Genomic DNA, 27,854 nt, shown 5'->3' on the forward strand with positions numbered 1-27,854 from the left:
ATTTAACGGCGTCAAGTAGTAACTTTGTTCGATACACAATGCCTTGAAGTATGGCACTGATTATATTAAAATAGACATAAATACTTGTGTGTCATCATAGAAAAAAATATGGCTGAAACATTTTTTAAAACGTAAAAGGACACGAATCATCAATCATACACAAAAAGTGTTGTTAGAACAAAAAACTGTGGACATCAGCATCCGTAGTTAAAATCTGGTTCATTTTAGTGGCTTGGTATTGCGCTCTGATATAATACATGGCATAATGAAAAGTGCCACACGCTTTTTTTTTGTTAACACAGAAATTTGGAAGAGCATGACACTGCAGAAACTGATATACATATAGAGTATCCACTTAGTCTTAGCTTTCTACCATTTCTTGATAAGGGAATTATCTGCGAATTGATGCTACAATAGCAGAACGAAAAGACAAGGCATGCAGACAGCTCTGTTTAAAATTGAAACGATTATACCAATAAACTAGTAATTGTGATCTTCACATGCATGCCATGTTAGTTTAACTAATGAACTCCGTCGATTTCATCGTATGAGGGTTCCACAAAGTGGAACATCCTGGTTACTGAAATTATAGTGAAGGCAGCTGACCAGACTACAATCACTCGTACCTTTCACGCAACTACAATGCTGATATCAGCGTGACACAGTGTGACAAGGCTGCAACATTGCAGATGCAGATACAGTCCATCCGAGGACATAGTTTCCTCTACCAAATTTCCCTCACATGGCTTTGGTCAACCCGGGCTAGGTTTACAGACACATTGCCAGATGTGCCACGAGCCGGGATTGAACCCGCGCCGTCTGGCTTACAGCTCACGCAATTAGCCATTCAGCCACCCGCCCCGTCCCTTAGTTTAACTAATATCATTTGAATTAACAATGTATAACCGTCAACTTGACTGGCATGAGGTGGATGTGCAGAAACAAGATTGCATTTTGCATGTGTACATCAAATTAACTGTTAAGTTCTTATCTAACTAAAATTTTAAACAATTCTCTCAAGTTCAAGTGTTGCTGTATTAGTTTGGTAAAAAAATGTACAAACAAAATTACACTTCTGGTGTTGCCCTACAAAATATAGCTCTCAATCAATGGGAATCTGATACTATCGTCTTTTCTTTTCATGTAGCTTTACGAGCATTGGTAAAAAACGACCTAATAATAGGTGGATTTTCATTTACAACACATGAACGAATTTCGCTTTGCTTATAGTGACATGCGTAGTTCGTTACAGGACTTGTGGCGGAATGAAAATGGTAAATGCAGTGAACACAAATACGTCATAGACAACCATCTCTTTAACAATAATATAGATGGACAGACCAAAACAGCTTACTGTATTATATTGATGCGATAATGTTGACTTCCAGATAATGGAAGATGAAAGTAAGTTAAGAAGTAATTTTTACTGTAAAAATGCCTATTTTGAACATCTCTTTTTTGAGAGAATCTGTTCTTATTAATACAACCCTGAACTATACTGGCAATGTTTGTGCTTTTGTGACATGAAAAATACTTCTTAAAAACACATTTTCCTCTCGATTTGATCATTCAAATTTTTCGACGCTTTCATAGTTTGCGTTTTCAACAGGGAACTACAATATTTTGGCAGTTTGAACAGGTAAGTGTTTCTAGAAATTCTTATTACTCAGAGAAAGCAAATATTCTTGCGCGATTTTTTGTTAAAATTTGTTTAGTAACGATTCTTTTCAGAAAATGAACGACCTGTGTTCTTTATAAATACTTGAGAAAAAAGCTTAATGCCACTGTCACAGTGATATAAGTATCCCCGTGTTCTGGGTATCCCCGTGTTCTGGGTATCCCCGTGTTTTGGGTATCCCCGTGTTCTGGGTATCCTCGTGTTTTGGGTATCCCCGTGTTCTGGGTATCCTCGTGTTCTGGGTATCCCCGTACTTGAATCACTCGTGTTTTGGGCATCCCCACCAAATATAGCGGCCGTAAAACGTTCACAAATCACAAGTGACATAGGTTTCCCTATTCTTGTTCCATTACTACGCTTATTTCAGGGGTTTTCCTACAATGGATTACCACCCACTTAGCACGAACAGCAATAACGTTGTATTTTCAGACGTAAAAAAGTCTGAGTAATACTGCTACTACTATAAGTAAATATATTACAAAAGGTTTCGCAAAAATTAATTATAGATATCCAGCAAGTCAAATATGTTTCGGGTAGTGATAAAACGCGGATTCGGAAGGCACGGATACGGATGAGGGGATAAAACATGGATGGGGGGATAAAACACGGATGTAGGGATAAATACAGATCGAAGAGATAAAACACGGATCTTCTTACGATTTTATTTCCTTTTAAGGGGCGGTGTTTATCAAATTAACATGAAAACATTTTGCCTTAACATTGTGTGCTTTCGTTTAAATTGTTCCGAGTGCCAAAAAGTAAAACCTAAATATTTTTAAAACATCACCGAAAAACGTGTCTATAAAATGTCGTAGGTTGCAGGCCTAATGTGGATGGTAAACTGAGGAAGATTCGCACTTTTAAAAGTCGATGTTTGTAGAAAAATAGTTTATAATGAATTCTCGCGGATTCTTTATTTCTGTATATGCACACTTGAAAGTGCTCTTGTAATTAACATTCGCTGCTGTTACCCCAAAAATATATTCTTAGGGCTGTAAAAATTAATTATTTGTGTTTGTTATACATATATCTTCACCCTATAATTTTATACGCATCAACCCTATAGTTCTGTAATTAGTAACCGTATATATAGCTCTATAGGTATCTACAGTGTTTGAACTCAATTAGCCATTCAGTAACTATTTGGACAAAACTAGATATGTTGTTAACTTGTCATTTACAAGATATTATTGGATAATTTGGATTGAAGAGTGCTGTCTATTGTAAAATGCATTTGAAAATGACATACTTGAAGTTTGTAAGTTATACTTTGTGATACACCCATTTGGTCAATTGCACAAAAATAGGCAGCAAGTTTGGATTAGCGCTTACTGTCACAATTAGAACATTAGATGAAGTTATGGGTATTTTTATTGAGTAAAATAATCCGCCAATATCGTTGAAATTATAATACTCGACTGTTATCATAAAAAAAAGAAATACGAAGTTAATATAACGAACTTTTAGAGGGCATAAAATTTTCAAGCCCTAGAAAATGTAAAGATCCAGCTTATAAATTACAAGACATGCATGGTAAGATATACGTAACAAAGAAGTCAAGAAATCCTTCTTTGATAGTTTACAAGACATGACTCCGATAGTAAATGGGCTAGAACTTATCAAGTACACTCGTAATGATTGGAGAAAAATATTTTTGACAGTAAAAAAGAACAAATTAGAACATGAGACGTTGATATTCTCAAATAAATTTTATTGAATAAAACATTTCATTCAAAGAAACCAGCAACGACCACTCTGAAATATAAAGAAATCAATTGTACTGACTGTTCTACTGAATCAATGTTTAAAAGATAATGAATTATCATTTGAACATTGATACAGTAGAACATTGATGCACTCCACAAGCCTCTCCTTCACCTCAGAGAGATGGACTTAATGTCCACAGCTTTGTGGGCAAATTACCCACGACTTGCATTCTTCACACTGGCCTAAAATAATAAACAACATCACAACTTAAATTTGCTAATGTGATATGAAACATTGAAATAGATTTCCAATTCAACTTACTGACGTTCAAGGTCATTGCCAGTTTTGGTTCGGAAAAAATATTATGCATCATAACTGTCTTAAAAAATTATAGCTATGAGTCTTAACAACTATTACCTCTGCAATTTTCAACCTGTCATTATACTGTGAAAACAAGCAAGAAGAATATCACACCATTCGTGTGGAGAAAGAGTTTTGATGGAAATGTGATAAAAAAATAACGTTAATCAAACAATCAAAAAATGCAGACAAAACCTAATCCTTGAGGTAATTAAAATCGGCTTCAAGTCATGAAATCCTTCTTTGATAGTTTACAAGACATGACTCCGATAGTAAATGGGCTAGAACTTATGATGAACACTTGCAATGATTGGAGCAAAATATTTTTGACAGAAAAAAAGAAAAAATTAGAACATGAGACGTTGATATTCTTAAATAAATTTTATTGAATAAAACATTTTATTCGAAGAAACTAGCAACGACCACTCTGAAATAAAAAGAAATCCATCTTACTGACGGTTCTAGCTACTGTATTAATGTTCAAAAAATAAAGAATTATAAAAATACATACTGGAAAAAATCTTCTAAAAATCTATTGATTCTTTGTCAAAACAACTAGAGTATACAACAATGGACATTACATAAAACATGAATACAACATTTAGCAAGCATATGAATTACTTGACTTACAATCAAATAGGGCATTGAAAAGGCAAAACCCTCCACAAGCCTCTTCTCCACCTCAGAGAGGTGGACTTTATGTCCACAGCTTGGTGGGCATATATTTCATAAGTTACAGTGTTCACACTGGCCTAAAATAATGAACAAAATGACAACTTAAATTTGCTAAAGTCATATCTAACGTTGAAATAGAATTCCAATTCAACTTCCTCAAAATTGGGGTTATGCTCTGCGACGTTGCCATGACTCTGTACTGTTCGTCCTTATTCCTCTGACAACTTTGCTGTTTGCTTGCCTGAGACTTTGACGTAAGTGCTTTTACATGCAAAATATTGACTCTTTTGTTATCAATAATTTTCTAATGGATTGCACAGTTCCTTCCGCATGCGTGCGTTTCAGAGTGAATGACGGCATTAAAGCATTAAAACAGTAATTTGCCTCATTTGTCTGCAGGCCTAATGTATTTCATGCACCACCAATTAAGATTGTGAAATGACGTTCAAGGTGATTGCCAGTTTTGGTTTGGAAAAAATATTATGAATCATAACTGTCTTGAAAAGTTATAGCCATGAGTCTTAACAACTATTATCTCTGCAATTTTCAACTTGTCATTATACTGTGAAAACAAGCAAGAAGAATATTACATCATTCATGTTGAGAAAGAATTTTGATGGAAATGTGATAAAGCAATAACCTTAATCAAACAATCAAAAAATGCAGACACAAAACTTAATCCTTGAGGAAATTATAATCGTCTTCATGATCACTGCTAAAATCCTCGCATTATGAAGCAAGGCTTACTATTTTGGTATTTCCCTCGGAAAAGAATTTTGACGGAAATATGATTCAAAAAAATCTCGATCAAACAATTGAAAAACAGAGTCCTTGAGATAATTATAATCGCCTTCATAAGGCTTAGACCTTGAAAAAAATTACATCCACACGTATTGTTTTCAAATCGTATTTACCGTCCACACGAATACGCTAAATCGCCCAAATACCCAAGAATAAGCACAAATCATTAGAGTTTGTAGCCTGGATTCTAGTTTTAATGCTATCGTATTCGAAAGTCTCCGTATTTGTCATTGAAAACGCCCGTTACTTGTGGACGTAAGGCCAAAACGGAGTAAAAACCTTCGTTTATGAAAATACCCGTCTACGTGTCGACAAAACTTTAAACATAGCAAGAGCCTGCGTATTGCGAAGCTTAAGACTTACCATTTTCGTATCTTTCATGTGAACAAAGATTTTGATGGAAATGTGATAAAAAAATAACCTTAATCAAACAATCTAAATATGCAGACAAAACCTAATCCTTGAGGTAATTATAATCGGCTAACACAGCAGAGCCCGCATATTTATGAAGCTGTAGGCTTATTATTTTTGTATTTTTCATGGGAAAGAAATTTGACGGAAATATTATTAAAAAAAACCTTAATCAAATAATCGAAAAATGCCGAAAAAATGGAGTCATTGAGACATTTATAATAGTATTCATGATGCTTAACACAGCAAAAAATCTTCATTGGAATGATAACAGCAATCATTTACACGCAAAATTATCTTTAAACAGTTTAAACTGGCAGAAAAACAAACCTTAGATAGAATAAACAGTAAAGACAATCACAGCCAGCTATAACATCTGACAAAAAGTAGTCAATTCGTACACCTCTCATTTCATTTGTATAAACTTGTTAGGAGATAATTCAATGCATCATTGTTAAATTTGCTAAAAAATGCACTATTTGTTAAACCTTAACTTTTTAGGATGTATTTTTTCGAAAAAATCAAAATTGCTAAATACAAAGCATACACCGCCAAGCAAAAAACGTTCCTCATTTAAGTCTTTAAGTAGTTTGGGTGAAACATCTGTATTTTGTGAAAACGGTTCAACTTATCGGTTTCTAATCTAATCTAATAATTCTGAATGTCTGCTGAGAACCTGTCAACTAGCTAATCATAAATTTTTGAGTTGGAAACAATTAAAATCTTCGTTAATCATCAACAAAATATACAGGTGGAATGGTATAAAACTCAAACACTGCACTTCTTAAAGTGCACCAAAGAAAAATGTAATTCCTTCACGCCCGAAGAAAAGTACATGCAGCTTATAGACGTGTACGATAAAAATGTGTTGAAGGAATTCAAGCCGAACCGTCTTCCACTCTGCGAGTGCCAAGTGCTTGCATGTCTGTGGGTATCGAACTCGACCAACAATCCTGGCCGACCCTACTCTCGCTGTAAGTATACCGCAAGTGAAAAGAAATGTTCATTCTCTCATTGGGCTGACAAATCGTTAAAAGGAACTGGAAAAACTAAAATAACAGCAGTGCCTAAAAGAGAGTAGAGCACCAAGGTACCAAAAGCTGAAGAATCAAAGCACTCCAAAATAATTGTCGAAAATTCATCCGATGATGAAGAAAACTGATGTCGAAGGACATAATTTATTAACTTTAAATTTTTATATTCCATATAATCTTGATGTGTTTACAATATAATCTATGTATGAATATAAATTTCAAAACTACTTTTTGCTTATCACATCATAACATGCGCAATGACGATCTCTGTAGGGCAAGTGCTCGAAGAGTGATCAATAGTAGTTTCTTAATTTGTCTTGATATGGATTCATATGACCTGCGGTTGAAGAAACGTGCTGAACGTAAAAATGCGAAGGCAAAACGTCTTATAAGAAAAATCCAGAAAGAATTGGCTAAGCCAAAATCGGACTTAGGCCTCATTTCCACCTATCGCACGAATCAACTCGCAGCTCGCTGCGACAACTCGCAAACCCGCAACTAGTATTTTTTATGACCTCGCAGATAGTTCACATTTTTCAACTGTTTTTTTCTTGCAGCCATTTCAAATAAAAAATTCACCAATGAAAGAAAGGCTACTGATCACGTGGCATCGTTTTTTAGCATTATGTTATTTTCCCCATTTTTTTCAAAAAACAAACTACAAAATGTCGGATAGACAAGAACGAAACGAAAGATGGAGCGATAAAAAGATCAAACTTTTAATCAAAACAGTGACAAAATTTCACGTTTTGTACATGGTAAAAAGCCGTGGAAAAGAAATAAGATGGAAATGGCTTAGAAGCATGGATTTCATCAGGGAAACCATATTGCACAGAGCCACTTCAAGCAACCTCAGTTGCAACCAAAGCAGTGAAACATTTTATGAAATTGATGAGGAAGATATTGTTACGAGTGATTCAAATGAAATTGAGCAACACAGCATTGGAGCACTAACATCAACTCCAACTACAGAGAAAAACAAGAGAGAGTTGGAGTTAAGTCCAGTTGGAAGAAAAAAATTAAAGCACTCCCCCATAAAAAGAAAAACTTCTGTGGATCGAAAAATTGACATAGAAATATTAAAAATTTTGAAAACAGATGAAAAGAATGGCAATGCCTGTGGAAATTAAGGCAATTCAGTAGAGGATGATTGTATGGCATATGGTAAATATGTTGGAGTCACATTTAAGAAGTTTGATAATTATCACAAATCATTAGCCAAAATGAAGATAGCACAAGTTTTGTTTGAGGTGGAATCCAGTTTGACAAATTTTTCACAAGTCCTTGACCAAAAAGACAAAGAATAAATCAACTATATCATAAACTGTCTTAAAACATTGTTATAAAGTTGAATTTCTTTGTAAATGATTATGTAATTGTAAAGGAGAGCTGTTTTACTGTTTGCACATGTTATATTCTATATATTTGCTTTCAGCTTTGGTTTTAAGAATCAAGACAAAGTTTTTTCCAAACTATATTAATATAAACTACATCCAATTTAATAAAATTTACTTAAAATGTCCTTTTCTTTAAAGAAAAAAACTGAGTTTACATTAGCAATAGTTAAACTTGTAAGAATGAAAAATACCCATGCAAAGAGGAAAAGAATGTTGAAAGAATAAATCATAGTCATTCAAGGTTCCCATTAAAAGATATATGATTTTGCTGCCATGGAACTTCACCCTCTGGTTTCATGGAATACTCTTTAAATTGATCTCTTACTTCTGAGGCATCTTTCTTATAAAAATTTGAGCCTTGTCTCCCAATTGACTTTAAGCCTTGTGCATTCTCCACAGAGGCTCTCCATGAGCCCAATGAAACTTTTCCATTTCTAAAATAAGGGGATAAAGATAATAACACTGGTCAACAAAAAGAAACTTTTTAAAAGGTGTCTGATATTTTTTGACTGATTTACTATATTTTTGCTATGCTAAATCTAGAAATAACATTCATTTTGCTCTCGGAGGTCAAATTTTTTTGAAAATTTGAATTTAAAATTATGCGACTTTAGTTATATTTTTTCAAAACAATGTTTTCAAGATTTACATGTTTTCAAGATGTTTCAAAACAAAATGTCAGTTTTTATGATAAAATTGCAGTATTCCAAGAAAGAATCATGTACACTTCATATACAGTACATGTAACTAAAAATGAAAACTTAATGTTTGCATTATTACAGTCTAAATTTTCGTTTTTTTTGATTGTCGCGAATGTTTTGGTGCTTGCACATCTTTTTTTAAATTCCAACAGTAGTCCGCCATCATCACCATGTATCACCTTTCTCTTAAGTCATGGTGAAAGCGCTCTCCTTGCTCATCGCTTAAAGAGCAAAGATTTTCGGGATCAATACCAGCTTTTAATTTTTCAGTTGACAAATTGGGGAAGGTTTTACAACGAAACTGAAAACACCGTCCATCTTTATCCAAAGTTTTAGTGAATTGCCTTATCAAACCGAACTTTATGTGCAGTGGAGGAAATAAAATACGTCCCCTGTCAACTAGAGGCTTGTTTATCACATTTTTTGCTCTACAACTTGCAAGCTCTTCACGTACTGGCCATTCTTTTTCACGTAATGATGCGTACTCCCAGAGGCATAAAATTATGGGTATTTGGTAAATCCAGACTGTTGACCAAGCAAGAAGTTGACCATTTTAAGTCAACGCAAATCAGCCATTTATGTTGGTCATAAGAAATTTTTCTAGGACGTACTTAATTGCTTCATGCTGTTCTTTTAATGTTGTGGAATGTGCCAATGGCACAGATGCAAATTGATTTCCATTGTGTAACAACACACATTTCAAGGACCTTTGCTGCTGTCGATAAAAGTCGCCAGTCCTCTGATTTGTATTCAGGTACGACGAGATGTTTCAGTAGCTCTACTATGTCATTGCGATAGACTAATTCTTTTTCTTGAGCAAAATATCTTAAAAATTCCTGGTGCCTGGTACGGAAGAAACTTACCTTAACTTTACCATTTAGCATGTTCTTGTCCTTTAAACGAGATGCAAGAAGTTCGGCAGAGTCTTTTGGCAAATTTAAATCGCGAACAAGATCGTTTAGTTCGTTTTTGGAAAACAATTTTGGCTACTCATCATTGTCATCGGGAAAGGTTGCATCATCGGTAGTGGCAATGCTTTGAGTTTCATCCTGGCTACTACTGCTTTCTTCAATACTTGTATCTTCAAATACAAGTACGGAATTTTCTTCACTATAAGGAGTAGGGCGCATAGCTGACGGTAGATTGGGATACTCCAGTGTTGTGCGATTTTTTCTGTTAATTCCCATGACATTCATAGCACAAAAGTAGCAATCGGTTGCATGATTTAAGGCTCTCGCCAAGTCATGGGGATGCCAAAGTTCATGGACTTTTGCGTCCATTTGCTCCATTGACGGAGATGCTCTGTGCATCTTTTGCAAACCATGTGAGGTGTCCAACCTTTGTCTTGATCGCCGAGTTTCATGCCAAAATATGCATAGTAAACGCGCTTGATAAAGGTGGTGACAATATTGCGATTTGGTGCAAGTGTGTATTCACCACAAACATAGCAAAAAACATCTGGCTTATTTTTATTATTTCTACTTTTTATTATTTTTTACTTACATTAATATGTTGGTGTGTTTTAACAAGTTTTACCATTGAATTCCAGTATGGGCCTTATTTTATCTTTAAATATCACATAATAATCGCAAAACCTAAACTCCCTAATTGATATTCAATCAAAAATTGCTTATTCAAATGCTTTCTTCTTTTTATTGCTAGTGCTAAAAAATTTAAATTTGTTCAGATAATAGAACTTTAAAAGGTAAATGGTTAGTACTTCTGTTGTACCTTTCTCGGGTATTTAAAAGTTAAAAAATAAAAAATTAACGATAGCTTAAAATCTCGACCTGACCCAGCAAAAATAGTGTTATTTTTGGACTCAGCACATCAAAATTGTCCAAAATCAGTTTACAAAACTGAGACACCAAATTTGCTGTTGACCAGTGTAATTTTCTTGAAAATGAAATCTCTTCTCAAATTTGTCTAAGAAGTCCAGAATATTTAACATCAGTTTGAGTTCATCAAAATTGATTCATTAAAATTTTTGAAATATGGTATTTTTGAAAAAAATTAAGGAATCTAATCATACCTGTCCTCACTGTCCACAAAACCATGGGGTAAATACTGTCTAGAACATGCTGGTTGTTTTGCCTCCGACTTTATCAGGAAATTATGAAGTGCAACTACAGCCATGGTAATCCTCTCAACTTTCATAGGTTTGGCAATAATTTCCCTTCTCAATATTCGAAATCTTTAGGCAGCAATGCCAAATGCATTTTCAACAACTCTTCTGGCACTGGAAAGGCGATAATTGAAAATTTGTTTATATTGTGGTAGAAATTTGCCAGGGTAGGGACGCATCAGATTTTTCATCAATGGAAATGCTTCATCACCAACAAAGACAAAGGGAAAAGTACTCATTCTATTACTTATGCAGCATGGTTCAGGAAGTTGAAGAGAATTTGACAGCAACCCAATACCTAATTTAGAATTCTGAAACACACCTCCATCAATATGACGACCATTATCGCCAATGTCAACTAATATGAGTGAATAGTCTGCTGCAGCAATAGCCATGAGAACAATGCAATGCCAGTGTTCATAATTATAGTACAAACTCCCTGATCCTGCTGGTGCTTGTATTTTTATGTGCTTGCCCTCAATGGCCCCACAACAATTAGGGAAGTTCCAGATTCTTTTGAATTCATCAGCTATTTTTAACCACTCATACGGTGAACTGGGAGCTTTCAAAAATCCTTTTGACAAAAGAGCATTGCAAATTGCCAAACAGGTTTTCGAAATTATTCTGTGTACAGTTGTCACTCCTATTCTATAACTGAAAGACAAACTTCGTGTACTGTCTACTGATGCTAAATAGAGAAGTGTCAACGCTAATCGTTCTTCTGAACTAATTACATCACGACTTACATCGCTCTTTTGAATAAGGGAGCCTACAAGGCCATGTAAATAATCGAATTGATCAGGTGACATCCTAAAATGGTGAAAATAACCTTCGTGGTCTCCATCTCGTAATTCCTTCAATAAAGTGAAAATTTCGCTATGTTATGATCTCTTTTGGAATATTGGCCTGATCCAAAAACGTTTGCGTTAAGTTTCACGCTGTCTTCTTCGACTTCGCAAATAGAGTAAAAGAATTATTTGCTTTCTAGTCAAAGGACTCATTCTTCACTCCTTAAGCGTCCGCCATTTTCTTTTTCTTAGCTCGCTGAAAAACAGTTATGAAACAACGAGTACTCGAAACAGACGGGAAAAATTGCGAGTTCTCGCAGCGAGCTGCGAGTTGATTCGTGCGATAGGTGGAAATGAAGTTTTACGTTGGCAAGAAAAATCTGCCAAGCTACTAGAAGAAAAGTTCAAGCTGCTGATTCAAATGACTTCAAACCGGGGGATGTCCGAAATAACGAAAGTTTTGCAGAGTAATGAAAACATCCTTCTGGATTAATCGTTTACTGTTGATGTGGTTGCTGTAAGATAACCGACAGGGTCCGGTAAAAAATATTCTATTTCATTAAAAGTCTTAGATTATAGCAAGTAGTATAAGACATGGGGGTATCAGCGCAAAAAAGGCCATGTTTCAAAGGGGAACCAACGCAAAAGGCCATGTAAACAAAGCTGCGCAAAAAAGTCATTGTTTCAAAGTAGTGGGAAAAAGGCCATGTTTCAAAGGGATACCAACGCAAAAGGCCATATAAACAAAGCTGTGCAAAAAGCCCATGTTTTCAAAGTAGTGGGGAAAAAAGGGGGTAAAAATCTCGAGGTTACAATCTATCGTTTAAAAATATGGAATCTATATGTTTTTGAAATATATAGATGCGTTTAAATTTTACAAGCAGTCTTTACAAATAAATGTTAACATAGCATCGTTTCGGAGGGGCTCGGCAGCGCAGATCACGAAGTGATCGAGCAGGGGATGGAGCCCCGAGAATCCTCAGCGACGGTGGGTGATTCACGAAGTGAATCAGGAGCGCACCCGTAGTGTCCGAAGGACGACAGACATAACACATGCTCTTTACAAAATTTAGAATCTATATGTTTTTTGAAATATATAGGTGCGTTTTAATGTTACAAGCAGTCTTTACAAATAAATGTTAACAAAGCATCTTTTCGGAGGAAATTCGGCAGCGCAGATCACGAAGTGATCGAGCAGGGGAATGGAATTTCCGAGAATCCTAGGGCTCGGCGGGAAAATTTTCACGAAGTGAAAATTAGGAGCCCGAAGTGGTATTCGATGAATTCGAAGAATTCGAGAATGGCAGAGGCTTAACATATGCTCTTTTAAAAAATATGGAATCTATATGTTTTTTAATTTGTCTGTCAAGCGCGTGTTCCTTAGTGCATGTTTTTAACAATGGTTGTTTAATGTAACTAGCACATGTAAGTCGGCGCATTTTTTATATTATTTATCTGTCAGGCGCGTGTCTTAGTGCATGTTTTTAACAATGGTTGTTTAATGTAACCAGCACATGTAAGTCGGCGCATTTTTTATATTATTTGTCTGTCAGGCGCGTGTCCTTAGTGCATTTTTTTAACAATGGTTGTTTAATGTAACCAGCACATGTAAATATCTGCGCATGTTTAATAATTTAATGGAAATAATTTAATGTTTTATATAATTTTTGTTAAAAGTGTTTGTTACTAATTGTTTCAGGATTTTGTATTTTTTTGTATATCGCTTTTGTCTCAAAATTTTACAAAATGTATATGTGGTAAACCGTTTTGTATTAATTACTTATTACAAACATGAGGAGCAGGTATGTATGATTTTACTCTAACAGAGGCCCACGCTACATACTTACTACACATTATAACTGTTTGTTAATATTTAGTTATTTGAATTGATAAGATAATGGCCATAAGCATAACTTGTACATCCATCATCTAATATGTACCGTTTATCATCAAAACAGCTGAGTGATACTTTATTAATTTCATAACTACCAAGTTGATGGTTTACACTTCTAATAGTTTTCATTGTATGATGCATTTGTTTCTTTTCAAATAATGTTTTTTTATAGTCTTCATGTTTTATTTCGCTCTTAATAATATTTTTCTTAATTCCTTTAGCTTTTTTATCTCCTTTTTTATCATCTTTAATATAACTATACATCTTACTTCTTGAACCAATAAATTCGTTTATTATTTTTCCAGCGGCTTCATCTTTAAATTTACCAATAACTTTTTTATTAGTCTTATCATAATATTGAGAATTTTCTGGGTAATCACTAAAATCAAATTTATCTTTATCAACCCAAAAATCTTGATAGACATCTTCAGTTTTGATTTCATATGTTAAACTATCTGTGTCTGTGAAAAGAAGTTTAGCTTTATCACCATATTGCTTCTTTATATAGTTGTAATGAAAATCATACATCAACGTTTTACTCAAATCTAATATACACATACCTACATATGCCGGCCTATTAAGTGTTAGTGTTTCTTTGATCTTGTGTACAGCCACAAGGTTTTCATTGAAAATTTTACTACTTATGTAAGTAGGTTTTGAACTTAATTTTAATAATTTATCTTTATTAGTTACTAGTCTAACATCTACTCTTTTTCGTAAGTTTTCCATGGTCTTACCGAATACCGAATTATTCATTAATTTGAAGAAGTCTTTTTCAAAAGAATTTTTTGCATTGGTTCTTTTTTGAGTATTAAAGTCTATGTATTTTTTCAACCATGGAGATTGATTAAATTTCAATACTCGGTGGACTTTAGTTAACTTTAACCCAAGATCTAAGTATAATTGAAGATTTCTATAATGTAATACATACTTCTCTTTATTTTTTAAAGTTGGAATTAACTTATTAACTAAACCTGTTTATATATTATAATTAGAAGCAATTGTCTTACAATATTTTGACAGCATGTCGCTAGTTACCTTAACTTTTTCTGGTGCAACAGGATAATCATTATGTAAATTATGTAGTTTTTCAGGGTATTCTAAATCAACTTCTAAAATTAAACCTTTTTTACTATCTGCTTGATATTCAGCAAGGTTTAAGTTTTTAATCTGTTTATCAGTTAACCATTTGAAACCACCAGTAGGTAAGTTTTGAGACATAGCCCATCCATATAAATTGTTTGCGTCAAGATACATTATATATTTTGAGGGTTTATTCTTATCAAATGTTTCCATATACTTGTTATTAGCCTTACCATATCGATTAGAAATATAAGAAACACCTCCTCTCATACCCTTTTCAATAAATTGAAACATGTCAATATCAGTCATTAGTTCTAATTTAATATCTGTCATCTTCAACATAGCATCCCAAGACAACCCAGGAGATGTGAAATAGTGGCATGGGTCTAAGTTATAGTATTCTAAGCATGTTTTTCGAAAATTTTCAAATACATCAGCTAATAACAAAACGTCTGATTTTAAATACAAATCGTGGTAATCACCCATGTTTTTGAGATTGAATGTATTCCAAACATTTTGAGCATGATTATAAGAATCATCTGATATATTTTCGTCAGTAAGAACACTATAAAAGTCTTTTTTTGAAGGTAACTTCTCATTAAATTTTTCATATGAATCCATATAATCACATGGGTATATACCTTTTTTTCTCATTAAATTTAGTTTTTCATCTTTAAACTGATTAGAGGTGTATTTAAATGATTCTTTAGGTAGGTTACTAACAAGCTTATCAAGACTAGAACTCACAAATTGAAAACTATCAATAAATGTGAGATGGCTACCTAACATGAAAGCCATATATTTTTCCATGTTATTAGGTATAGCATTTATATTCATCTGAATATCTTCTCCTTTTTTGTTTTTGTATGTATGCTTCTTAACAATAGCTCCGATTTCTTGCATAATAAAATGGCTATCATATCCACGCAGATTGTGAAATATTACTGGGATCTTTAATTTATCAGAGTCTATTCTAAGTTTTAAATTACAATCTTGATGAGCTGACCCTCTATATTTTCCAGTGATATGACAATGGTCTCGAACTCGAATATCTTTGTTAGTATATTTTTTGTTACAGATATGACATTCATCAGCTTTTTTAAATTCTTCTTCATCATCAGTGGTCATTTTTAATGGTTTATTAAAGTGGGTTTTCATAATATTTTTACAATATTTAACTTCTTTTAACATAGCTTCCATAAATTTGTAAACAGCCTTTTCACCTCTATATAGTTGAATTGGTTTTGTGAATTTATCATCATAACAACAAACAACTTTATACCCATAACCACAGTCAGTATGTTTCTGATAGGCTTCTGTATATGATTTTATATTATTTTGATTACAACCAGATATCTTTTCTGTAATAGCCTCAAAATCGCTATATATAACAAATGGTAATGGTTGTTGCTTATGATAGTTGTTGAATTTCAGTATGTTATTATCTTTATTTGGCATTCTTATTGCTTGCATACCATTTATTAATATACAGTTTTCTATATGGTTATTTAATATTTTTTCAGAACTAAAACATTGAAGGCAACGCATACAAAAATTTTTTCTTTCTTTATGTTTAGTTTGATTGTACATAAATTTATTAAAATCTTTTATTAATACAAAATGTTTGTTTTCGTTATCAGTTATTAATAATAGTTCCATATGGTCTTTAAATTTTTTTTTTGATATGAATAATGGATATGGTTGTTTATCTTCATAACCAAAAACGTTAATGTTAATTCTGTTTTGCTTTTCTATTTTATTATATTGTTTAATAGTCACAGGAAAATCAATATATTGCTTATCAGATTTTGTGGGTTGATATGTCTAATATGACACCACCTAAAACATTCATCATCATGGTTTTTAATATTTATCAAATCTTTTTTACTATTTTTAAGTTCTTGTGGTAAATTAATGTATGAAGATCCTTGTAATGGCTTGTATTTTACAATATTAAGATAATGATTATTTACTGATTAAATAATCCATCCAGAACCTTCTTTAGTGAATTTATCAATCTTGTTTAATATATTTTGTTCTGAAATTTGTAGTGATTCAGTAATATTTTCATTATTTGTAATTGTTAAAGCTGGATTGTTAAAATAAGCCTTTTTTGTTATAAAGTTGGTTGTACCACCATCCTTTGTTTCTTTTTTACTAAATGTTACCTTAAGTGTTTCAACAAATTTTAATCCTTTCATTGTTGTTAATAATTCTTTAATATAATATGTAAGATACTTTCTTGTGCTTCGCATTTGTATTAATGGTACTTTATTGTTAATAATGCTTATTTCATATGACTTTGTATAACCTTTTATAGCATTGTTTGTTTCTCTTATTTTAACTCTTGGTGTTGGTAATGGTTTTTTATTTTTATCTGATAGAATCTTTGTTTTATTCTCATACTCTTTAACCATCTCTTTTACATTTTTTCTTGGTTTGGGGACTGGTTTAAGTGATGTTATTAATTCGTTTTTTCTAAGTCTTGAATAACGTTTTAAACCTTTTTCTTTAGCAATAACTCTTAACTGAGGTACAGTCATTTGTTTGATATTGGATTGTGATAGTACTTTTTGTACTGGTTTGGAAATTGAAGTATTATTAATTTCAACCTTAAGCTTTTGATTTAATATTATATTAATTAAATCATTTCTAGTCATCTTTTGAAGCGCATCTCTATTCATCTAATGCATATTATATAATATAGGTTTGTCTTTAAGTACCTTTCGATTTAAATAATCTCTATTCATATATATATACTATATATTTTATTTTTTTAAACGCACTAATTTTAATTATAGAAATAAATCTATATTTAAAACTTTTTATAAAACTATATTATTTTTAATTTTTGAATTTCTTAAATGTTTTCTAGTTCTAAGATGTAAAGTTTTATATGCTAAACTATATGTTTTATTACATGAATCACAATGCCATGGTTTTGACAACATATATGAAGTTCTATGTTGTTTAATTTGTTCTTTAGTATAAATTCTTGGCCTTCCTCATATTAGGTTATCTGAACACATATATACTAATACTATATATTTTATTTTTTAAATAGTTATTTAATGCGTTTAAGATAGATTCTAATAATACCATAAGCAGTTATATGAGGACAATATTCATATAAATCAAATTTTATAACATGAATATCTGTAACTGTATTTTTAATTTCATATTCAAATTTACAATCTTGCCACTCATGGAACCTATTAAACAGAGCATATGTTATTAGATTAAAACATGGTACATAAGTATTACTTTTGTCTATTAAATCAGGTTTAAATGTCTTTGATATTATAGGTTCTGTATCAATATTCATACTACACATTACATGTAAAATTTTTTTGATATTATCAACATTATATCTATTTTTTGAAAAAGATAACCAGTCCTCTGTATACAACTCATATTTTTTATATTTAACCTGATCTTCTTTATAATGAAGCTCATAAGTTAATGATTTAATATACATGTTTTTTTCTTCCATTAATTTATTTAATAAATCTAAACTAATTTCATTTTCTTTATACTTATATACATCTTTTTTTTTTATAACTTCAACCATTATATATAATTACTATATATATTTTTTTTTTGGTGCGTTTAAATTATCTTTTGTTTTATACAATGTTTTTAAATATTTTGTAAATATTCTTCTAATTTAGCTTCAGTTTTTATTTTATTTGGCAACATACCAGGTTTAAGACCGACTTCCCACGGGTTGAACCCCTGCTCGTGAACCCATACAACTTTATTTAATTTTGCACGAATAATAGGGTCATCGAGAGCTTGTTGTACTGTTGTGTTATAATAATAGTGAAGTTCTTGTTTATGATCATTAGTTTTAAATATTAATAACCTTAAATGTTTATGATGTTCAACTAATTTTAATTGACGATTATTTGCTTTTGTAATTAGTGTATGTATAAATGTTGGGAGATCTTTACATTTTTCATAACCTGTGGAATCAGGTGGATAATGTTGTAAATTTGGTAAAGCATCAACATATATAAAAAAACCAAATTTAGAATATAAATCTTTATCAACAATTTTGAAATGCCACCCAGCGCCGAAATAAGATAAGCTTAGAATTTCATTATTATTTTTTATAACTTTCACCATTATATATATAATTACTATATATATTATTTTCTTTAAGATGCGTTTAAATTATCTTTTGTTTTATACAATGTTTTTTCAAAATCCTTCAAAACACCTTCTATATTAGAACTAGTTTTTTTACAACATAGAATAAAATCTCTAATCTTTTTTAATAGATCTTTAAGGTTCATATATAATCGTAAATGTTTTATTTCTTTGACTGGACCCAGTTGTTATAATAAGTACAGTTGATGTCTTTATCCCACTCAAGGATTTTATATACTTTACCAAATAATCTATTATCAAAAATCATTTTTGTTTTACTATTTTTCATGTCTCTAACAGAGTGTTTTAATGCTATACCCCTCCTACTAGCTAAACGTATTATATAATACTTATACATACTAACATTTTTTTTATTAATTAATTTATGTTTAATCATAGTATTTACAACCTTTATAAAATCATTTGTCAATTTCTCAACATATTCAAAAGTCACACACAATATAATTTTATCATAAAACCATTTTCTCCTTGAATGAACTGATTTTTGACACTTCCAAATCTCTGGTATAAATTGATTAACTATCTTATAAGAGTGAACAGAACCACAGTGTATACAAACATTCATTTTATTGTTATCTGAAATAATTTCTTGATTTTCACAACATAAGTATGTCTTAACAGAACTATTAATATAATTATCACATATCTTTTTATTACAAAAGCAACAATTTACGTAACCAAAAAACGTTTCTAACTCTTTATTAATCAATTTATTACAATACATATAATATAATATAATATTATATCTTTAAGTAGTTTTATATAATAAATATCCAGATTTAATACCAAGCCCTACCATTGTAATAGATTGATAATTTTTCATATTCTTAGATTCTTTGTAAAAGTTATTTAGTTGAGGTTCTCTATGAAATGTTAGACCGTTGTAATGTATTGTTTTTACTTTTCTATGAATATCTAAAGCTTTGTTCGTAAGTTCTATATCATTATCAGCATATTGAAGTTCTTGTCTTAGCTGTTGAATTTTATCATGCTGCTTGACTTCATCTTCATAGAACGCCTCTTTAGCCTTAGATAAGTCCTCTAGAGCCTTGTTGTGACGTTTCATTTCCTCAGCATAACCGTTTTTATCAAGTTTATGAAATAGCCAGCCTGCTAGGGAAAAACCTAACCCATTAACAACTGCTCCTATAGATGTTGATAATCCACTAGTAATAATACTTGTCATATATATTTATACAGATTTAAATGGATTTTCAGGAACCCATTTTTTGTCTTGAGCATATTTATTTATCATTGTTGATACTGTAACAGCAACAACTAGTTTAACAAAATCTTTGATACTGTTTGTGTCTATTAATTTTTGATTTAGTAGTTTTTTAGACGCTATAGAAAGACCTACAGCAGTTGTTGTCACAAGCACTGCATCAAAAGCTTCATTCATAAATTGTTTCTTAGTCATAGTATTACTCATATATAATAGGAAATATTTTATTCAAATGAGTCTAAATTATATTGTCTATTTTTTTGTATCAAAACATGTTTTTCACCAGTTGTTTCTTCTCTCGCTTTATCGTTTGTTAATTTTTCCTGTCTCTTATCATCTTTCCGTGTATAATAGAGAAAAGCAATAGCAGTTAATACTCCAATAGTTCCAAATAAAAATCCGTAATTAATATTCCAGCTATCATCCTCAATTTTCTTTTTATTTTCTAATTCAATCATATCTCGCATCTTTTTTTCTTTAGAAGCTTTCGATATAAGAGCTAAGCGTTTACCAGCTTGAACTCTAAGAGGGTCTTTCTCTTTTTTAATTGTAAATATTTTTAGGTTTTCTTCAGACATATTATATAATACTGTAGATTTTGTTCACAGATAACTTATAGATAACTCACAGATAACTCACAGATAATCTTATAGATAACTCACAGATGTTTATATTTTTTGTTATATTTACTCACCATACCATTTATAGGAGGACAAAAGTCAATTATAATATCATCGATAACTTTTATGTCTGATAGTAATATCACTTCATTGTAAGCTAATCCTCTTAAATAAGATCTTATAGCCATAAGTATTTTTTCATATGATGTATATGCAAATTTAGACATTTCTAAGTTATTATTAATCTTACTCTTAACTATATAACCTTGAACTAAAGCACCTAGACCACTCAGGGTGGCTATAACTATCGGGTTTACGGTTATACTACCAAAAATACCAGCAGTCGAGACTAGAAAAATACTTCCCATGTTTAATAATAGTCTAATTTTATTTAATTTATTATACTTCCATTTATAACAGGTATACATCTTGTGATAGTATAAATACAATTTTTTCAGCTTTTCAAATTCCTCTTGACTCAACTCACTCGAAATATGATTAAAGTCTATAACTTTTTTCATATTATATTATAAGACGTATTTAATTAATATAAATGATGATAGCGTTGATATACCGAGTAAAGTAATAATATCTGTTTGATGGGGATTATTTACTATCATTTTTTTATGTTTATGTACTACTGGTTTTTTATACACTTCATCTAGAGTATCTAGGTGTTGTGAGGGTGCATTATCTTGATGTACTTTTTTTAGTTCTTCCTTTTTAACTCCATAATAATTTATTTTAGAATTAATACCGAATTTCATAGTTTTATTCGCTAATGTTAAAATATTATTATACCCATCAATCTTTTTATCTAATATGATCATACGGCTAGGTATTAAAATCATACCAGGACTTATTGCCATATTTAAAATAACATTCGTGTCTTTTATACTCTTTCTCATGTTAGATATCAATACAGTCGTATCATTCTGTACTATAGTATCCTCTACTAATTTTCTAAAAACATTTTGGGTTTGCATGCTCTTAGCTCCATTATTAACTATTGGCCATCTTGTATCTGCTTGGGCTCCTAGAATTGTATAAACAAAACTTTCAATACTCTCTAACAAAAGAACTTTTCCGATTTTTGTAATACCTTCAGAATTATATGCAATGAAGCTCTTATAATCAGTAGTTGAATATTGAAAATTAACATAATACCCATCACCGTCTTTATTGAATTTTAAAATACCTTTATAAGGTATATGCTTTTTCAATTCCGTAAAGTCATATTTGTCTAACAACGATGGATGCTTCATAAATTTTTGAATAGTAAAATATAAATGATACTTAACAAGGCTTTGTATAATTCTACTTTTATCAAAATTTAAATGATTAAGCCCAATAGCGCATAAAAAACTGCCAACATATGCCCCACAAATCATAGCGTAGTACGCTTCTTTTTTATAATTTAAATGACTTTTAATATTGTATCTTATACCAGTCGGCTGTTCTTTTTTACTTTTAATTTCACTTGTCCATGTGACTGTTATAGGTGGTAAACTACTCATAAAATAATCATTCTCTGTCACATACAATCTGAAGTTACAGATATCGACATTTACCGGCCTTTGAAATGTAGGTTTTACATTAAAGTTTGAGGACCATCAATGTAACATATGATCAAAATACTCCTGGCTATGACCTTCATCCCCATTAACAGCTGCTATGAGATTTGAAAACAAAGGCGTTTTAGTTGTTTCTAAATATATTTTTGGCCATGTTGTATATGATACATGTTTTAAATCATCATCGCCTAATTTTATAGCATTTTCTTCTATTTGCTTGTTTGACATTTAATATAAGCTATGTTATATATGAAAAAGTTCACTGTTTTTATAAACGGAGATAGTACAAAAACTAACTTACAAGAAAGTATAGTAACATCTAACTATTCATATTTATATATCAAAAAAGCTTATGTGTATTGGGAATATAAAAATGTGAAATTAAATAATACTTTAGCTTTTACAATAGGCACTATAAAATATAATATAGATGCTGGTTACTGGACTTTTAAAATGCTTAAAACGTTTTTTGAGTCTGTTAACGTAAAGCTTGAGATGGTAGAAAACAACGGAACTTGTAAAATAACTAATAATAATGACGAGGTATTAGTATTGTCTGATACTCTTATTAAAATGTTAGGTTTTAATGATACCATAAAAACTATGAAAAAGGTATCGTACAAAATGGTGTTTCTAAAGTGGATATAAACAGAGGATTAAAGTGTATGCAAATTTATTCTAATATTGTAAATTCAAGTTATAATTATAACCCTGAAGGAAAAAAAAGTAATATAGCTTTAACTTTACCAGTAATAACAATTCAGTCGTTATTTGGTACTGTATACGAATACAACGATATTGAATCTAAAGTTACAATTATAAAAGGGTCGTTTAATGAGCTAATATTTAATATATTAGATCAAGATGGCAACCCTGTGAATGTAGGTAGTATTCTACTTGAATGTTATCTTGAGTAAGTTAAATGGATGAAGACATTAAAATTGAGCAAAGTTTAAGAGATATATATTATGATCCACAAACAGGATATCAATCAGCAGAACGGCTGTATCAGAAGGCATTAGAAGAAGGTATAGATGTCAGTAGAAAACAGGTTAAAGAATGGTTGATATCTCAAGATACATACACTAGATATAAACCTATTATTAGGAGACATAAATTCAGACAAACAAGGGTAAACTATCTTGGTGAACAAATACAAATGGATTTAGTTGATATGGGTTCTTATAAGTATAAAAACAATGGTTATTATTGGATATTAACAGCTATTGAAATATTAAGTATATATGCATTTACTATCCCTGTTTAAAGGAAAGACACAAACAATATGACAAAAGCTGTTGCAAAACTATTAAGTCAATTTAAAGATAGATTTAATGATTACCCGAAACTAGCTCAATTTGATAATGGTAAAGAATTTTATAATTTAGGTGTAAAATTATTATTAGAGAAACATGGAATTAAGTACTTCTCTACTAAAAATGATAAAAAAGGCTGCGATTGTCGAACGATTCAACAGAACGCTTAAAACATCTATGTGGAAATATTTTTACAGTAAAGGAACATATAAATGGATTGATATATTAGATGATTTAGTATATAATTATAACAATACAAAACACAGTACAATCTTTATGAAGCCTAAAGATGTTAATAAAAATAATGAAGATGAAGTATGGAATACATTATACGGTCATGAATTTGCTTATTTACCATTACCTAAGATTAAAATTGGTGATATGGTTAGAATATCAAAGTATAAATATATATTTACGAAAGGCTATGAAGCAAATTTTACAGAAGAGTTGTTTAAAGTGACTAAAGTTATTAGAGGAGATCCGAATTTATATGTGATAGAAGATTTAGAAGGAGAGCCTATAATCGGTAAATTTTATGAAGAGGAACTATCAGTTGTGAATAAGAAAGATGATGTTTATAGAGTTGAAAAGATATTAAAACGTAAGAAGGTTAAAGGTAAAAAGATGGTTTTAGTTAAATGGTTAGGTTATGATAATAAGCATAACAGTTGGATTCCTGAAAGTGAAATACAAAATATAGAGTAATCTATATAATGGCAGAAGGAGGTTTTGATTATATTGAATTAGAAGATAATAAGCAAGAAGATAATAAGCAAGAAGATAATAAGCAAGAAGATTGGCAAAATTTTCAATTTATTGATGAAACATCATTTACCGACGATAATTATGGTGTAACAATAAGAAGACAGACAAATAAAAATAATACTCTTCCTGATGTTCCTATTAATTCCACTCCTATTTATACAGATATTGTTAGACCTGAAAATAATGTTTTTTTGCTGTTGAATCTTTTATTAAAAAATATAAAAAAGAGTTTAGATTTGATAACTTAAAAGGTATGGCAGCTTCTGAAGCTTTAAATTTTAGATTAAATTTAGATAAAACTAAGTCGAATCATATTACTTACAAACCATTAAATGCAAAAAATAATCGAGGTAATAGTATAATTGTTTTAAAACGTAATAGTAATGGAATACTACAATATAATAAAAATACAAATGCTAAAGAAGCTGTTAAACAATTTAAAAACGAAAATAAAAGAATTATTAATTTGCAAGATGAATTTATAAAAACTGAAGAGAGTATGCCTATGGTTGATTTAAATAATCAATATACAGAAAATTTCAATCAAATAACTAATGAAGAACTTAGAGAACATAAAGGTGTGATGACCCCCTCTGGAACTATTGATAAAAGAACACGACCACAATTCATAGAAGCACAAATAAATCACTTTGCTGAAGAGCTAAACAAAACTCAAGCTAGAATAGATGAAATAGAAAATGAAAATAGTATTAACAACAATATTGATGAATTAATTAATTTGCACGAAAGAGCTTCGGAATTAGAAATTATAATTAGAGAAGAAGAATATCAATTAGAAAAAGAGGATGTACGAGATAAACAGGAAGAAGACATTACTAGATTGCAACAGTTTAAAGAATGGGTTAAGAAAAATATCCCAGGATTATCAGCTTTATTTATATCTGTAGCTGGTATAATTACAACCATTGTCATTGGTGCAAGAAAAGCAATCCTACAAGGTGCTCAAGCTACTAGTAAATTTTCTCAGGCTTTAGCAAATATAGGTAAAAAATTATGGCCAGTATTAGGACCATTATTGAATATTATCGCTCAGGCTATATCTTGGGGAGCTAAAGGTCTAGCATTGGTAGCTTCTAATCTTTGGGTTTTAGCTATTGCTGTTGCTTTGTTGATATATGACCAGTATCAACAAAGAAAAAAATAAAATATGTTTTAATATATATATGAACAGATTACAAGAAGAGCTTTTACCCGGTTATAAAAGGACTACTATGACAAAAATTAGAGGAAATAAAACTTGTTATAGTATTACTTTCAACCCAAATAGTGTTAAACCGAATGAACAAATATATGTAAATATACCAAAATTAAAACCAAATAGTTGCTTAGTGCCTGGTTCGCTTAATCTATCGTTTGATCTTAAAATCAGTAATACAAAAAGTCACTTTCTAAATAATCTCAGTCAGATTTTACAACATAGACTAGTAGTATAGTACATGGGGGTAGGGGATCAAAAAAAGTTTACTTTTTTTTATCCCATACATGTGTATATACTATATAACCTGGGTAAAACTATCTTTATAACAACGTAAAATAAGACCATGGTTCAAAGACGTCCCTCTGGTAAAAGGTCATGTAAAAAAGCTGTGTAAAAAATAGTCATTGTTTCAAAGGGGGTAAAAATCTCGAGGTTACAATTAATCGTTTAAAAACGGTCTTTACAAACAAATGTTAAGAAAGCATCGGTTCGGAGGGGACTCGGCAGCACAGATCACGAAGTGATCGAGCAGGGGAATGGAGTCCCCGAGAATTCTGGAACCCAGGTGGGGAAAATTTTTCACGAAGTGAAAAATTCGGGGTTCCCCCGTAGATTCGATGAATATTCGAAGAATATTCGAGAATAACAGAGGCTTAAAAAATGCTCTTCAAAAAACCGTCTTTAATAATCAAGTGTTAATAATCAAGTGTTATTAAAATATCAGTATCAGCGATAGCTGGTTTTGTAGCGGCGCGCGTGTCTTAGTGCATGTTTTTAACAATGGTCTTAAAACTCAGCGCGTGGTAGAAATATTCTTTAATAATCAAGTGTTAATAAAGCATCTTTTTAAATCGTTGTTAGGGGCGAAGAATTTCAGGCAACTAAGCCTGAAATTTTGAGCGCAACAATGTCATAGATGCTCTTTAAAAAACTATGGAATCTATATGTTTTTTTAATTTGTCTGTCAAGCGTGTGTCACATGTACATGTTTAACAATGTTTTATATAATTTTTGTTAAAAGTGTTTTTACTAATTGTTTCAGGATTTTGAATCTTTTTGTATATCGCTTTTGTATTAATTACTTATTACAAACAGTTATTAGTCAAACATGAGGATTATTCTTCATCTTAAGTTTTAGCTTGATAGTTATTTTTAATAAATTTTTTTAATTTTTCGATTTCATCATTTACAAATTTTTTAGTTGATAGAATATTATCTTCTATAGTAGCCCTAAAATTTTGTGAAAAACCATTAAATGACATAGATAATGTAGATTGATGTTGTGAATAAACTTTAATTTTGGTTAATTTATTAAATACTGCCAGCCATTTTCTTTTCCATTCGTCATAACCTAGTGAAACTGAAGATTTTGTTGGTTCAATAATTAATAAAATATTTTTTGAATCATCATCAACACAGTATACGTGATATAAATCTATTAATGCATTAACTATCTTTTTTTCATTATCATTTGTTACTTTAATGATAAATTTTTTTTTAATCTTATCTGCCATCATATCTAATTTAATTGTTTTAGAGTTATCAGATGGATTTATTAATAAAAGTGTAAATTCAATAAATTTAACATTTTTAAAATAAATTCTGATAATATCTTGTCGGGTATTAAAATTTTTATAATTTAATTGATTGCTATGGTGTACTACTTTACCATTTACTCTGCTATCAATCTCATTTTTTGTATAATAGTTAGTTAAATTAGAAGTTAAAGCATATTTATTATCTGTTTCATTTTTGGTATAATATTTATTTAAATTAGAAGTTAAAGCATATTTATTATCTGTTTCATTTTTGGTATAATAGTTGGCTAATCTTGAAACAAAAGCATATTTATTATCTGTTTCATTTTTGGTATAATATTTATTTAAATTAGCAGTCAAAGCATATTTATTATCTGTTTCATTTTTGGTATAATAGTTGGCTAATCTTGAAACAAAAGCATATTTATTATCTGTTTCATTTTTGGTATAATATTTATTTAAATTAGCAGTCAAAGCATATTTATTATCTGTTTCATTTTTGGTATAATAGTTGGCTAATCTTGAAACAAAAGCATATTTATTATCTGTTTCATTTTTGGTATAATAGTTGGCTAATCTTGAAACAAAAGCATATTTATTATCTGTTTCATTTTTGGTATAATATTTATTCAAATTAGCAGTTAAAGCATATTTATTATCTGTTTCATTTTTGGTATAATAATTATCTGATAGATGTGTTTTATCTACAGGTCCTTGTATATTTACATTAATATCTGTTTTATCATGCCCATAAAATAAGCTCATTTATA

The 27,854-nt window shown here is 30.7% G+C and overlaps 1 long non-coding RNA gene across 1 annotated transcript; it reads right to left on the bottom strand.

Moving 5' to 3' along the window:
* Nucleotides 1–292: 292 nt before the first annotated feature.
* On the bottom strand, nt 293–27,228 carry LOC124433665. Its single transcript, XR_006944555.1, has 3 exons — nt 27,216–27,228; nt 24,916–24,918; nt 293–866 (listed from the first exon to the last, which is right to left on the bottom strand). It is a non-coding gene; the product is annotated as an uncharacterized LOC124433665 (long non-coding RNA).
* Nucleotides 27,229–27,854: the final 626 nt, after the last annotated feature.

Source organism: Xenia sp. Carnegie-2017, unplaced genomic scaffold (genome assembly GCF_021976095.1).
Source record: "Xenia sp. Carnegie-2017 unplaced genomic scaffold, XeniaSp_v1 HiC_scaffold_14, whole genome shotgun sequence".
Classification (NCBI taxonomy): Eukaryota; Metazoa; Cnidaria; class Anthozoa; order Malacalcyonacea; family Xeniidae; genus Xenia; species Xenia sp. Carnegie-2017.